Here is a 16,914-nt window from a genome sequence, read left to right as displayed (position 1 = left end):
AACTTTGGGTAGGATGGTCATTTTTATTATATTGGTTCTTCCTATCCATGAGCAGTTAATGTTTTTCCAATTGTTCAAATCTAGTTTTAGTTGTGTGGAGAGTGTTTTGTAGTTGTGTTCATATAGTTCCTGTGTTTGTCTCGGGAGATAAATTCCTATGTATTTTATTTTGTCTAAGGTGATTTTGAATGGGATTTCTCTTTCTAGTTTTTGCTGTTGACCTGTGTTGGAGATATATAGAAAAGCTGATGACTTATGTGGGTTTATTTTGTATCCTGCAACTTTGCTAAAGTTGTTGATTATTTCAATTAGCTTTTTGGTTGAATCTCTAGGATTCTTTAAGTAGACCATCATGTCATCTGCAAAGAGTGATAACTTGGTCTCCTTCTTGCCTATTTTGCTGCCTTCAATTTCTTTCTCTTCTCTAATTGCTACTGCTAGTGTTTCTAGTACAATGTCAAATAGTAGAGGTGATAATGGGCATCCTTGTTTCACTCCTGATCTTATTGGGAAAGCATCTAGTTTATCCCCATTGCAGATGATATTAGCTGATGGTTTTAGATATATACTGTATATTATTTTTAGGAAAGACAATTCTATTCCTATGCTTTCTAGTGTTTTCAATAGGAATGGGTGTTGTATTTTATCAAAGGCTTTTACTGCATCTATTGAGATAATCATGTGATTCTTGTTGGTTTGTTTGTTGATGTGGTCACACTTTCTATTTTTTTAACTTGTATGCATAATTCATTGATCTTTGCCCTCCCTAATGATATAGGTACTCAAAGATATAATTTCCCCCCTGAATACTGCTTTGGCTGCATCACATATATTTTTATGGGATGTCTTATCATTGTCATTCTCTTCAATGGAATTATTAATTGTTTCTATGATTTGTTCTTTTACTAACTGGATTTTAGAGAATCATATGCTTTAATTTCAATTAATTTTTGATTTGCCTCTCCATGTACCCTTAGTAATTATTATTTTATTGTATTGTGATCTGAAAAAGTTTCATTTACTATTTCTGCTTTTTGCAATTGTTTGCCATGTCTTTATGCTGTATTACATGGTCAGTCTTTGTTAATGTACTATGTGCTTCTGAAAAGAAGGTGTTTTCCTTTTTGTCCCTATTTATTTTTCTCCATATTTCAAATAACTGTAATTTTTCTCAGATTTGATTCACATCTCTTAACTCTTTCTCATTTATTTTCTGTTTGATTTATCTAGATCTGAAAGAGGAAGTTTTAGTTCTTCCACTGGTATTGTTTTACTATCTAATTCCTCTGCAAACTCCTTTACTTTCTCCTCTTGAAATTTGGATGCTATACAATTTGGTGGATACATTTTAAGTGCTGATATTTCCTCATTATTTTTTATTGCCTTTTATCAGGATGTAATTAGCTTCCCTATCTCTTTTAACCAGATCTACTGTTACTTTGGTTTTGTCAAATATCATGATTGTGACCCCTGCCTTTTTTTTCTAAGTTGATGCCCATTAGATTTTGCTACAGCTTTTTACATTTACCCTGTGTGTGTCTACTTGCCTCATGTGTGTTTCTTGTAGACAATATATGGTAGGATTTTGGTTTCTAATCCACTCTTCTATTTGCTTCTATTTTATGGGTAAGTCCATCGCAATCTCATTCGAAGTTATGATTACCACTTTGGTTTTCCCTAACATTTTATTTCCTCTCTTAGTCCTGCTCTTTATTCTTTCCCTATTTCCTTCTACAGCAGTGGTTTGCTTTTAATCAATTCCCCTTAATCATCATCCTTATTTTACATCCCTTTTCTACCCCTAATTTTTTATTGCCATCTTATTTTTTAGTGTCTATTAAATCCCTTCCTCCTTCTCTTTCCTTCTCTTTTTGTACTTCCTGCCCCACTTCCCCCCTTAATTTTTCCCTCTCAACTTCCCTATAGGTTAAGATAGAATTTGATACCCCAGTGGATCAAGATGCTCTTCCCTTTCAGAATTAATTCCACTGAGAGTTAGATTTAAGTATTACCTATTAGCAGTTCCTGCCTCTCCTTCTCATAATAGTATTCTTCCCCACCCCCTCCCATGAGCCCCTCTGTTTGGTATATCCTAATTTTCTTATTCCTTCAAGTTTCTCTTGGTGCCATCTTCTATTCCTCACCTTTTCTATTTTTGCATATCATCTTAAGTCATTTAGCACCCTAGTCTGTACCTATGAAAAATTCTTCTAACTAATATAATAGTGAATACAATATTTGAGAGTTACTAATAAGATTTTTACATATAGGAATATAAACAGTTGGATCTTATTGAAGCCCTTAAAGAAAAAAAAATATAAAATTTCCCCCCTCTCTTTCTTATTTAGCTTTTTTATGTATCTCTTGGATTTTGTATTTGAATATTAAAAATTTCCATTTAGTTCTGGTGCTTTCTTTTATGACTATTTGGAAATCTTCCATTTTGTTGAATGCCCGTACTTTCCCTGGAATTATATAGTTAATTTTGATGGGTAGGTGATATTTTATTGTAGACCCATTTTTTTTTTGCCTTTCTGAAGATCATATCCCAAGCCTTGTGGTCCTTTAGTGTGGAAGCTGAGAGATCTTGTGTAATCCTGATTGATTCTTCTTGATATCTAAATTGTCTCTTTCTGACTTCTTGTAATATTTTAACATTAGCTTGGAAGCTCTTGAATTTTGCAAGTACATTCCTGGGGGTTGTCTTTTGAGTATTTAATGTAGAGAGTGATCTATAGACTCTCAATATCTATTTTGCCCCCTTGTTGAAGAACATCAGGGCAGTTTTCTTGGATAATTTCTTTTAGTATTATGTCAAAATTTTTGTTTGTTTTTAGGTTTTCATATAGGTCTATGACTCTCAAATTGTCTTTTATACATCTATTTTCCAGATTGGTAATTTTCTCTGTGAGATATTTCATGTTTCCTTCTGTTTTGTCATCCTTTTGACTTTGCTTCATTAATTCTTTCTTTCTTGTGAGATCATTGGCTCCTACTTGCCTAATTATAGTTTTTAATGACTGATTTCAGGCAAGATCTTTTGATTTTCCTTTTAAGTTTGATCTATGCTGCTTTTCATGGGTTTCATCAGGTCATTTCTGGTCTCCAATTTGCTTATCATTTCATTTGTTTTCTGAGCTTCTTTTTCCAAGTAGGAGATTCTGTCTTTTTTAAGTGTTATTTTCTTTTTGCACTTACTAATCATTAGTTTTGTTCTCGTTCTTTTATTTCCCTCTTATCCCCAAATTATTGTAATTTCCCCTTAGAAAGTACAATATTGTATATACCTCTAGTTGAAGATCTTTAGAGGTGTATGTTGGTTATATACACAGTATCCATGGGGAAACTTGACATGTAAATTTGGGAAATTTCTTCATGCTTGTTTTCCATTGGAATCATAAGGGGGGTGTGTAACTGGAATTTGAACCCCAGAACTACAATTCCCAGCACCCCTCTCTCCTCATGTTATGTGCTGACATAGGCAGGATATGAATTTTGTGTAGCCTTGCTTCTTGCTCTCTCTTCCTGTGATTCCAGGAAGTTTGTGTGAGGTGAGTGTTAGGAGAATCTACTCACATGGCCTTTTATTATGTTGGATAATTACCTTTGTATTCTTTTACTTCAAGTGAGTATTTAAAAACTTTATAAAACATAATACTTTTAATATTGGACATTATTTCAAATCTTACACTATCTATCTATTTATGTATTTTGTGAATGCAATTTAAAATATACCCCTCATTCCACCAGACACCTCATTAAGTAGGATGCCATTGATTCATGTGATTAAATTGCCCTGTGGCAATTCAATTCTTGACCAGTGGAAGTCCCCAGATATGATGTGATGGAATTAAGGACTCTCAGATAGAGACTTAAGTGACCAATAAGAGACTCCAAGAAGTTAGGAATCAACCAGCATTAAAAGCCAGCTGACAATACCCTGCGGGCCTCTTTTCCTTCTGGGACCAGAGCTCCTTGGTCAGTGATGGCAAACCTTTTATAAACTGGTTTCCCTGTTGCCCACCCCTAACCTTGTCAAGACAGAGGAGGGAAAAAGTATTCCCATTGGGCTATTGGACAGAGGGGCAGGTGATGTGATAAATGTCTTCAGGAGTATGTGGAGAAGTAGAAGGGAGCAGCTCAGCCAGAGTCCCTTTGGCTTTTGAGTAATGAACTCTGGGGGCCCACAGTACATGTGCCCACAGAAATGGCTCTGTGTCCCTTCTCTGACATGCAGGCCATAGGTTTACCACATAGTGCTAGGCCTTCTAGGCAGGCAGAAACCTCTATTGTATATGGCCTAGTAATCTAGTCCTGATGCTGCTTGAGCTGGGTTAGAGTGGCTTGATCTATGGCTTATCAGGCTGTGCAATCTCTGGAAAGTGACCACTTACATTGTTCTGGCCCCCTGTACAAAAATAGCTGGGAACCTCACACTGGGCCTGGAACATTTTGAAGATTTCTTTTTAATTGACTGACCAGGCAATTTTTTCTCTGTTTCTCTCTACAACTTTCACTAATAAATAATGATAATTTAATATATAGAAGCCAAGAAAATTCTAATCATTATTCTACCTACCAACCTGTATATCTATCTATCTATCTATCTATCTATCTATCTATCTATCTATCTATCTATCTATCTATCTATCTATCCATCTAACCATCAATCTGTGTATATATGTATACAAATTATATTTATGTATTTAAGGGGTAAAGTTAGGGGTTGTTGACTAAATATATTATACTAGTGGTCACCAGGGATTAATTCAATCCCAGTAAAAGCCTCAAGTCAATTTTGGATTTTTATGGTGGTTTAATTATAATAGAAGGAAGAAGAGAGAGAGGAAAGAGGTATAAGATTTCTCCAGCCTGGCCTATGCTGAGCGAAGTTCAGAGAGCTCAGCCACAAGGCCTCCTCCAAGATTTAATTTAGATAGGCTTCCAGGCACAAGACTCCTCTGAGATGAGGGGTCTCTTAGGAGGATAGCATTTAGGAGGTAAAAGAAAAAGGAATCAGCCTAAACCACTCACCAAGGTCACTTAGGGAAGACACCTTACCTAATCCACAATACCCAGCTTCTTCAGTACCTTACCAGCAAGCTGGAAACTCCAACCACCAAGATGCCAAGCACTACTCAGTACTCCCCATGCTGTGGACAGAGACCAATGTCTCTGGAAGGGAGAGTGAGAGCAAGAGCCAAGTCTCCGCAAGAGAGCCAGAGAGAGGAAGTGATGCGAAATGTATATACTGTTCTTTGCATCACTTCCTGTGTCTCATATTTACCAGTGGTAGCTTAAGCTTGACTTAGGATAGCCTAGGGGGTCTGTCAGTTGTTTCTTATTTGTCACTTGCTAGCACATGTCTGTCATAGGCCATCCTCCTCAACACTTAATTCTTTTTTTTTTTCAAACCCTTACCTTCCATCTTGGAGTCAATACTGTATATTGGCTCCAAGGCAGAAGAGTGGTAAGGGCTAGGCAATGGGGGTCAAGTGACTTGCCCAGGGTCACACAGCTGGGAAGTGTCTGAGGCCAGATTTTCAACACTTAATTCTTAAGTAGGGATGTATACATTCCTGGTTGCTAGACTAAGCAGAGTGGAGTAAATCTAAAATTTTATATATACCATGCATGAAAGCAACTGAACCCATAATTTCATTCTTACAGAAAACCCCTAAAAGGGGATGATATAGGTCTATGCAAGTATACTTATATGTGTACTTGTTGCCAAGTATGTTATGACATATCTATCTATATATTCATTTGTACATAGATATACATCTTAGTGAACACATACATGGATACATACAAACATGGAGGTGTGTATGATGATATTCCATTCACCAGAGAAATCAAAAGCCTAGGCTAAAACAAATCATTAAACATAGGATCAAGGAAAATGGGAATAAAAGGAGAAGTTAAAGAATGTACAGTGAAATTTCTGAATATTAACTGATGTTTAGCAGTAAGGAAATTATTATGAAAACTATTCTTAGGTGTATTAGAGAGCATTAATTTATAATATAGAAGTTTGGCCTATAGTATGATCTTCCTCCAAAGTCTTGGCAAAGAAAGAAAGTGGTAAACAGGTAAAAAATTCCAGTCTAAATAGGTTGGTAATACAGATTAGTTAAATAATAAAATGATTACATATCCTCATAAGAAATAATTTACCTGTATATTTATCTCCCCTTACTTAGAGACTCATTATACACATATTTATTCATATATTTATAGATGAAGAACTACTTGGGACCTTCTAGTCCAATCCTCTCATTTTTCCAGATGAAGAAACTATGCATTGTCTTGCCCAAGGTCATTGATATGGTAATTTTGCACATTCATTTAAATTAGTCAATTCATTTTGTTAAAAAGCTCATTAACATTGTTGAATTTCAAATTGTTTGCTTAGATCTTAGAGTGAGCATTCCAAGTATAATAAGGACAATCTCCCAAATTAACCAAAAGACATTAAAAAGAACACTTAAATATATAACAAATTCAGTCATAGCTGATAAAATGTAATTAAAAGAAGCCTATCTTACCCATTTAATACTCTAATAAATATCTGATAATGAACAAGTCATTCTGAAAAATACTTTGATGAAAATTTTGTGATAGGTGAGATAAATATGTATTAGTTGACATCTCTTTCCATAGAAATCCTAATAATAGCATATGTTTTCAACATTTATAATGAAAAAACTGAAAAAAGACAGTGTTTTACCAGCTCAGAGACTATATAGAGAAAAATTCTATTTTTCAACTTCTTTAGAGAAAAATGTCAGAAAATAATATTATTTTCTTTCAGTTTTTTTTGAAAGATTTAATGTAAGGCTTGGATTTACAGCTTTAATAGTTAAACCATGATGCAAAATTTCAAGTGGCTGTGCCCTAAGGTTTAAAGATTATTTAAAATAAAGTTTTCTTCCGCCCCAGTCATGTGACATATAACACTTTCTCCTTTCATTCACAGGACTGTCTTTCTTTTAAACTTCCTTCCAAACACATAAAGTAGTCTAGTGGAAAGAGTGCTGGGCCTTAACTTGAGGAATTTTAAATACAAATCTGTCCACAAACACTTACTAGCAGCTTGAGTAAAGGCAAATCACTTAAAAGCTGTCTACCCTAGTTTTCTCAATTTTAAAGAGACCATAATAGTAGCTGTCACACAGAGTTTTTGTGAGGACAAGATGAGATACTTGTAACTCACTAAACAGAGTGCCTGGCACATGGCAAGTACTTAATAGTCATTCTCTTTCTTTCCCTAACCTTTTACATTTATCCTTTAAGTATCCTTTAAACAACTTCCTCAACTAAGCCTTCTTTTATTCCTAGCCCATTTTTGTTGTCAACAATTATTCTGTCTTTTCTAAAACATTTATAATCTAAAAGCATGGCTTTTAATTATTGTCATTAACATACTTTTTTGAATGAATTTTAAATTATCTTGATTTGTATATGTTTTCTATGTTGTGATTAACACAGAGAAGAAATATAGTACTTATTAATCTAGGAAAAAATGTGGATCCACACTATTCTATGTACATGGATAATCGATAAAGTTGGTCCATCAGTATGGTCCATACAGATATGGATCAAACTATATTATTTCTTTAATTTAAAAAAAGCCTAGCTTTTTTCCCTTCACACCTACCCATGAGAACAAAAGGTAAACAAAAGTAACAAAAACAACAACAAATTGTTATAAATGTGTAATCAAGCAATATACATTTCCACTTTGGCCATGAATAAAAGTGTTATGTATCTATATGTCTAAACACATAAGCATATAAGCACATACACATGAACATATTCATAATTCATATTTCATTACTAATAATTTATTTCTCTAGTTACACATGAAAATAGCCTGCATCTTTGGTGATTGGGCCATTTGGGTCACCAACTCTGATCTGGCCAACTTGATCTGCTACCTTCAACAACAACTGTTTTGGAGAGGCTAAAGGGAAGCTGGGAAAGAGAATTTTTGGGGGAACATACAGTCAGGAAAGTTGTGAGATAGCTTGAAAGCAAAAGAAGTGAGGTTTGTGAAAACCACTTAGAGTTGGATTGAGCATAGTTTTATTAGCCTAGGGATCACCTTAGCCCTCCCCCCAGTCCTTATTGTTTAACTTCATTAAACCTGTTGTTAAAAGTTATTAACAAGTATACATCAGTCATATTGTGCTTTTGAGAGTTTTAGGCCTGAGGGTAGCTATCTTTCCCTGAGAGACTGAGAGAAGCAGAGACAACCAACTTCTGCTTCTACTAACCTTTTTGGGTGGTGAAACAAAGTATTTCAATACTGATATTTATGTACACAAATAAAAATGTAACTCTAATATGTATGTATTCATTATATATTTATTGTATATAGCATGAATAGTGTAACCAGAACATCAAACATTCACAGCTTAATCAATTCTGAGAGTTTGATTTTTTAGAACTATAACACTGTGAATTTAGTCCCAGGAAGAGGTCTGTATATGTAACCAGATCAAGAATGTAGCCCCAGGATAATACCTGAGTTGTAACTTAAAGTGTGTGTTTTGTTAGAATAATCATGTATGTTATCAGATTAATAATGTGTATTATCATATTAATCATAAGTGAGTTACTATGTTGATGATAAAATGTGATTTCTTCATTCAAAAATATACTCTGGACAAGCCAACTCACACAGAAAGTAGGTCACCTAGAAAACAAATAAAACCACAGATGGGAAGAGAGCAGAAATGACCAGAAGGAGAGCAGCCCTGGAACAAATGGAAATATTGAGGACCTCCTGTAGGTATGGAGGAGGGGGGAATAGGAAATTATAAAAGGGTATGTGATTTGAACAAACAATATTTTCAGTAACTATCTTAATTTTATTGCTCTTTCTTTCTACCCAGGAACTGATGAATAACTTGGGAAGGAGAGCTGGCCATACCAGAGGCAAAAGAGGTCTCATTTCAGGCTCATGTACTTGGTGATGCTCAAAGCTACCCAGTGTAGCAGCTTCTGGGGCTCTGATAAGAGGCAGTTCCAGAAACCTACCCAGAGCCTGCAGCTTGGATATAAAATGATCTTTTCCTTTCTCTGCTTATGAACAGTTTGTTCTAAAGGCCCCAATCCCTACTTTCTGTTATTCAAATGGCCTAATCCTCAATTTCTGTACCCTATTCCTCATCTTTTGCAAATACTTTTTCATGGAAATCTCCTTTACAAAGCCATCCCCATTAACCCAGAAGCACATCCAAGGTTACACTGAGCTCCTCTTGGGAAACCACTTAAGCAAGAGGCTTCCTGCTCTTTGCTTGCAGATTCCTTACTCATTAAAGAATTGATGACTGATTCCTGTTGCCCATGCTCCATCCAACCCTTTTTTTTAATCAGATAATCCTTATTTTAAAACAGAGACCAAAGTTCTGAAGTGGGAGGAAACCTACTCTCTCTGGCCATGTGACTTCTTTGTCACAATAAAGTCAGATATTTACCCAGAAGGGTCTCCAAGAATCTGTGTGTGTGTGTGTGTGTGTGTGTACCCATGCCTTCCAGGAATTCTAGCTGAATTTGTGACCAAGTATGATTTTGTTCTATAGTTTTGTTGTAGGTATTTTGAAACATTGTGAATTTTAGATTTTCTCCATTTTTCTTAGTCTTAAAATTCTAACAACTAGGAATATATTCACCTCTACTTAAGGATTAAGTGTTGAGGAGGATGGCCTGTGACTGACATGTGCTAGCAAGTGACAAACCAGAAAACAACTGACAGACCCCCTGGGCTGTCCCAAGTCAAGCTTAAGCTACCACTGGTACATATGAGACACAGGAAGTGATGTAAACAACTGTCTATATATTTTGCATCACTTCCTCTCTCCACCCTCTCTTGTGGAGACATGGGGCTTTTCCAAGTTGGGAGCCTGTGGTGGTGTGTTTGGTGTCTTGGCAGTTTGGCGCTTACGGCTTGCCAGTAAGGTGACCAGGAGAAGGTCTTAGTGTGCTTGGTGAGTGGTTAGGCTGATTCTTCTTTTCCTTTATCTCCTAAAGGAAACTATCCTCTGAGGAGACCCCTCATCTTGGAGGAGATTAGATGGCCAGAAGCATTTCCTACAGCCCGAGCCATAGGGGCTTTTGTTGCAAAAGTGCTTTTACAAGAGATTATTCCTCTCTTTGGCCTGCCAGCATGTATTGATTCAGATAGAGAAAGTCATTTTACTGATTCGTTCCTAAATCAGATATATTCTTGCTTGGGGATAATCATCCCCAGAGCTTGGGCCAAGTTGAAAGAATTAACAGAGAACTTAAAACTATGATTGGAAAATTATGCACTGAGACCCATTTAAAATGGCCTGAAATTCTCCCTCTGGCCCTATTTTATCTTAGAAGCAGGTCCAGAGGAGACTTACACACCTCACCATTTGAGATGTTTTGGACATCCATCTATACAGGCTAAACTTTTCTTCCCTGCGTATACATCACTATTAGGGGGAGATACTACTATTGCTTCCTATATACAGGAATTACAGCACAAACTACATGAACTCCATGAATCCAGAGCTGCAGTACAAGCCGGACCACTAGACTTTTCACTTCATGACCTGAAACCAGGAGACAAGGTGTATATAAAGAAATTCCAGTGTACTGGAGCAACTCAGGCTTCCTGGGAAGGGCCATTCTAAATATTGTTAACTACTCCAACAACTATAAAGATTGGAAAGAAGGACTCTTGGATTCATTGCTCCCATGTCAAGAGAGCATCTTCTATTGAGGCTGATTGACTGTATCCTATCACATGCATTGGAGATAATAACCCATAGACAAGTAGATATTGTTTTTGGTAACACATTGAATCCCTGAATTTTCCCCCTTATTTTTATTATTGCTTTTCTTTTATTTTGATTAAAATATTTGTTTTGATTGTTTCCCTTTTCTGATTTCTTGTACTTAAGGTACATACAATCAATATTACTTTTTTATTCTGCAATAATATGTTTAATATATGTATTATATATGTGTGTGTGTGTGTGTGCTATAATATTATTGCATACCCAAAAGCTTTAAACTGTGGGAACCTACATTTATTGTTAAAATGTTATGGGATTGTGATTAATGTTTATGTCTGATTCTAGGAAATGGGATACAATTTTACAGAGGAGAACAGACTTAACCTGAATAGTGCCAATAAGAGCACAGGTCAAAAAAAAAGAAAGAAATCAATCTAGGTAGTATTGATGAACTTCAAAGCCATTACAAAGGACTTGAACTTAGCATGAGACTTGAGGTTGTGACGCTCAACATATGTTAAGAAGTAGGACATCTTTGTAACCACACTCTTTGTGAAATACTGACGGACAAGTACCAAGGTTTGGCTTTCATCCTGGTTCCCCATATCCCTGAGAATGAAAAAAAAATCAGACAAAGGAATGATACTTCCCTATCACACCCAAAAATCTAGTCCTTTTTCTCTCTTATAGTATGGCAGCTTCCTGTAAGTCTTGGCTGCAAAAGGGTAAATGGAATATTACTGTATTCTGTCCTACAGAGTTGTGGGGTGGAAATTGATTTAATTGGACCCTAATACAATGGCCTGTTATGAATTTATCCTTATTTACTCAAAATTTTGTATACCTAGATATTTGATATTTTGATTCTGATTTTGATTTTTTCTTTTTCCCCAAAGTTTAACTTTCTTCTATTTTTTCTTTATGTTTTTTGTTTCTTTGTTTTGATTTTTTCCTCTTCTTTTGATAATTGATTTATACACCCCATAACTCAACCATGAATCCTGAGCTGAACTGGGTGTTTCTTAACACCCACTTCATGGGGGGGGGTTGTATTTTAATAAAAATCCAAGATTTAAATTTTTTTTTCAAGAAAGATCTTCAAGGAAAAAAGCTTGATAACTCCAAAACTTCAGAGGATGAACTGTTTGCAGAAAGATGCCTAAAAAATCTACACTATATCAAGAAAATCCAGAATGAAATTTGGGGTGTGGTTGATTGAACTGAAGGTTGATTGAAGATTTATTTTGAATGTATGTTCTTATGCCAAAAGAGGACTGCCCCCAATTGTTTTTTGCCAATGTCAAAACCAATGTTTTGATGTCTCTCTCTCTTCTAAGATGATTATGTTTAGTGATCAAATGGGGAGACCAGTCCCCCAATTATCATCAGGGGGGATTGTGAATTTTAGATTTTTCTCCATTTTGCTTAGTCTTAAAATTCTAGCAACCAGGAATGTATTCATCCCTACTTAAGGATTAAGTGTTGAGGCAAATGGCCTATGACTGACATGTGCTAGCAAATGACAAATCAGAAAACAACTGACAGACCCCCTAGGCTGTCCTAAGTCAAGCTTAAGCTACCACTGGTACATGTGAGACACAGGAAGTGATATAAAGAACTGTCTATATATTTCGCATCACTTCCTCTCTCTGCCCTCTCTTGTGGAGACATGGGGCTTTTTTGAGTTGGGAGCTCGTGGTGGTGTGCTTGGCATCTTGGTGGTTTGACGTTTGTGGCTTGCCGGTGAGGTGACTAGGAGAAGCTCTTAGCATGGTTGGTGAGTGGTTAGGCTGATTCCTCTTTTCCTTTACCTCCTAAAGAAACTATCCTCATGGAGACTCCTCATCTCAGAGGAGGCCTCATGGCTGGAAGTGTAAACCTCAAATTTCCTTAGACTTATAAATGTTGGAAATTTCACCATTGGGATATTTCATACTTGGAAAATTTCTTACTGATAGTCTATTGGAATGGGAACCCCATTGGCATGGGAGGTTCTTTCTCTTCCCTTCTTAAGATTACTTTAGGACAGAAACCCTTTGCTGAACAATGGAAAGGACTTTGACCTATGCTTAAGCATAGAACAGGAATTTCTTTGAGTCTTGATTGATTTTAGAATTGATACAATGGAGATACTTGGAATAAATCTCCACCCTATTCAGTCCTAATAGGATTGAGTAAGGGCTGCAGCCTAGATCAAAATTTAATTATTCCAATCTCTACCCTACTCAAGTTAACAGGATTTAGAAAGGGCTGTAGCAAAGGAGTAAAGATTTAATCATTTGAAAATATGACCTTCAACAGACATGTGCAAAAGCCAGAAACCTCTGGGCAGTCCTGGGTTAAGCTAGAGCCTCCATTGACAGGGAAATTGATGAACAGTGATTGGTAGATGTGAGGACTGAGGGGAGGCAACTTGGAGGGTTTCCTTAAAGATAGGGGGCTGAAGACTCGGGAAGGGGGAGGAGGAGTCTGGGTCGGTGTGGTTCCGGTGGCTCTGAGAAGGCTTGCTCTGACGGAAGCTGAAAGTGGGGGCCTCTGAGAATGTTTCTCCATTTTGGACACGTGAGTAATAGGGACTGATCTCTTTTCTTTGCCCCAGCTATCTAAGGGCTTGGGCCTTTTGGCCCAGCCTAAACAGAAGGGGTATTTAAGCCCTATTCCCTTCTCTCCCTTTCTCTCTCTCTCTATCTCTAATTCCTTCCTTACTCCTATTGTAATTAAACTCCAAAAAAGGCTGATGGCTGACTTGAGTTTTTCATTTAGGAATTACATAGCTGATTCCTTGGCGACCTTAAATTAATATATATCAGTCTTTTAAAGTGATTCCCTTGTTACAGAAGCCAAGCTAGATCGAGAAGGTCCCTTGGCCTAGGCCTCTGAACTTCTATCTGGCTTGCCAGAACAGTCCACATTCCCTTTCCTTTCTCTCTTCTTAATTTCTTCCTTCTATTGTAATTAAAACCACCATAAAAATCCCAAACTGACTTGATTATTTTATTGGGATTGAATTAATCCCTGGCAACCAATAGTATAATATATTCAGTCAATAACCCCTAATTTTACCCCTTATAATATCCTTGTCTAAGTTTGTGTCTCATGTCCCCAAATGTTCTAATCTAGGACAAATACTGATTTATGACCCCATGCCCTTGATGAACTTGGTAGTAAATTGCTTCTGGACTTAGCTACTATCAATCTACTGGGAAATTCTGTCAGTTCAGATCATCAGAACTGAAAATTTCCTTTTTGGGGGGGATTAATTTCTTGATTATTCCTCTACATATTTTAGCCTAGGCTACAGGTTGGAAGTCACACCATAGACTGCTCTTGGAGGGACCGAGACATATCAATGATTTTTCTGCTTGCTTTTAAGCTTGCTCCTATCTAGATTTACAGTGTTTTAATTAGAATCTTGAACCATTGGATTTCATCCCTCAGAAGTCCTTCAGTATTTCCCAGAATTCCTCTCCTCTCTTCACCATGTTGCAATGTCACATTTGTATTTAAGCTTGCTGTAATTCCTTCCTCATGCTTCTTCTCTTGAGACCTGAGCTGAGTAAGGTAGCTTTTTTTTTACTTTAGTTATTAATAAAACTTTTAAAATATAATATTTATTGTATAGCAATTTTAATCTTTACATTATGTCTTACCATGAAGTGATAGAATTCTCAAATATGTTTTTAAGATAGTCTTGCAGTAAAGATAGTAAGCTTACCCAGTTTCTGCCCATCAGAGCCCAGTGGCTCGGTCTCCCTGAGCATGAGATTGTTGTGTCTCAGAATATGTCTAAAACCTCCTGTTGTCTGACCTCCCTGATGTATAACATCTTGCTGTGGGGGAACTCCCTTCACTCCTGGCCAGATCCAAGCCCCATATTGGCTCTGCCCTACATTCATCTATGCCTTTTAAACTGTCTTTTATCCTCTCTTTTCTATCCCCATCCCCTTCCAGGGCAATATTGTACAAAATTTGCAAGGGAAACATATGTTCTCTCTCATTTAGAATTTTGGATTCTTTTTTTTTTATCTTTTTACTCTGCAAGGTAATCACTAATTCTGCTCACTTTAAATAATTAAGTAAAGTGATCTTCTCTGAAAAGCTTTAAGCTTAGATAATTTTTGGAGTTCTCAAATTTAGCTGCCAGACAGAAAACTAGGAAGATGTTCAAAATGGATGGGCAGGCAAACCAACAGATGGGCAGGCAGAAGTAAAAAAGACATACATGGAAACCGTGAAGTGAGTAGCTTTTTTAAAGACAGGGAGAGTGACATATATACAGATACCTGCTCAAACACGCATTTATATGGTAGATCTGTTATATGTATTAACCAGTGGGTGCATATTCTTCTGTAACTTCAAAGATAAGTCAAACTATGCGAAAGTTATAAATACCTCTTTGTTGTATATTATTCCTTTCTTTTAAACCCTGCTTCTTATGTCTTCCTATTCTGTTCTCAAGCTGTTTCTTGCTTAACTAGTGCTTCTCATAATCTCTTTATAGTATCTGACACTTTTGAACCCTGTCACTGCATAATCACTAGGTTTTCATGATACTACCCTTCCTTTTTTTTCTTTTCCTACTGTTCCAAATGCTCTTTCTCAAGTATCTTTAATGGATTCTAATTCATGTTATATCATTAACAGTGACTATTCTCTAAGGTTCTGTCTTTAACCCTCTTTTCTTTATCTAACTCATACTCTACAGAATTCTTTTCTATAGTCCATTATTGGTCTATATTTACCTGAATCAAGAAATTAATCTAAAGATTTGTGTCTCAAAATCCTGCAATGTTTAACCATTTTTCTTGTTTGTCAATGGAGTTGCTAACTTTAATTTCATTAGAGAACACTATTCAGACTTCATAGAGGAAACATCAGATATTGGCACTGTTAAGACATCATTATCTCGATTATCTATTCTTTGTTTTCTCGGAATAAATCAACTTTGGGGGATAAGAAAAGAGGAGGACAAAGAATCATATCATTTTCCCTTATAATCAGTCTATATATTTGCATATTGTTTCCTATATTTGAGTATAAATTCCTTGAGAGAAAGGACTATGTGGTTTTTATCCTTAAATAGTAGATGCTTAATAAATAATCATTTAAATGATTCATCAATATCTGCCAAATAAATATTTTCTTTATTATCATCCACTTTTCCAACTTCTAAATCCGAACAAGATATACTAGACCTTGGTTCTACTCTGGCATTTCCATTTGACATGGTTTCATCACAGGAATTAATTTGATATATTCATTTGATCAACAGCTGAAAATGATTTCAATATGTTATCTTTCCCATGTTTAATATTCATAATTTAGCAATAATTTTAGTGACTTAATGCATATACACACAGAAAGGGAGAAAATAAAATGGGAATTTCAAGCAGTTCAAATGAACAATGGCATCTGTTTGTGGCCACCACATTCTTGCTGTTATAGAGACCATCAAATGATATCTGTCACAATTAATTTCATTTTGTCTGTTATGTAGTTTCTGTTAGTTTTATTATATTATATTTAGGAATGTTTACTTTTTAAAAGTGTTTTCTTAATGCAGTCATCCTTCTACTGGGAAATGGTACTATTAATTTCTATGTAATACATGAAAATACAATGCAAGTTTAAACTTAGTTATATTAATAGCAAATGACTTTTCTGTCCATTTTAAGAGATTTGTGTACTAGAAGATTTATGTCTCCTTCATCCTCTTGAAGAAAAAGAATTAGCATTCATATGCATAATACCAATGGATAAAATTATAAGCTCCCACATCAGGGAGCTTTAATTATTATTGAATGAACAATCTAAAGCTATCCCTTTGGCAGTGGTCAAGCACTTTATGTGCCAAACTCAAATAGAGACATATGCTCAAATTAACTGACAATTATTACCTTATATATCTATATAGTTTATTTTACCTCTTGCTTTTTAATTTGAATACATCTCAACATATCTCCCTCCTTGTGGCACTTAAGTTATGAATAAAAAGAAACCAGAAAATCCAAAAGAATCAAGTGAGGAGAGAGAGGATCAACAGCATGGACTTCAACTAGTAAAAAGATATGGAGATAGGAGATGGTTCACCTTTTGCTCAGGTTCACCACTTGCTTATAAATAGCAAATAGGTGAGAAT

The sequence above is a fragment of the Monodelphis domestica genome, chromosome 1, assembly GCF_027887165.1.
Source record: "Monodelphis domestica isolate mMonDom1 chromosome 1, mMonDom1.pri, whole genome shotgun sequence".
NCBI lineage: Eukaryota > Metazoa > Chordata > Mammalia > Didelphimorphia > Didelphidae > Monodelphis > Monodelphis domestica.
This window is presented reverse-complemented; position numbering follows the sequence as displayed.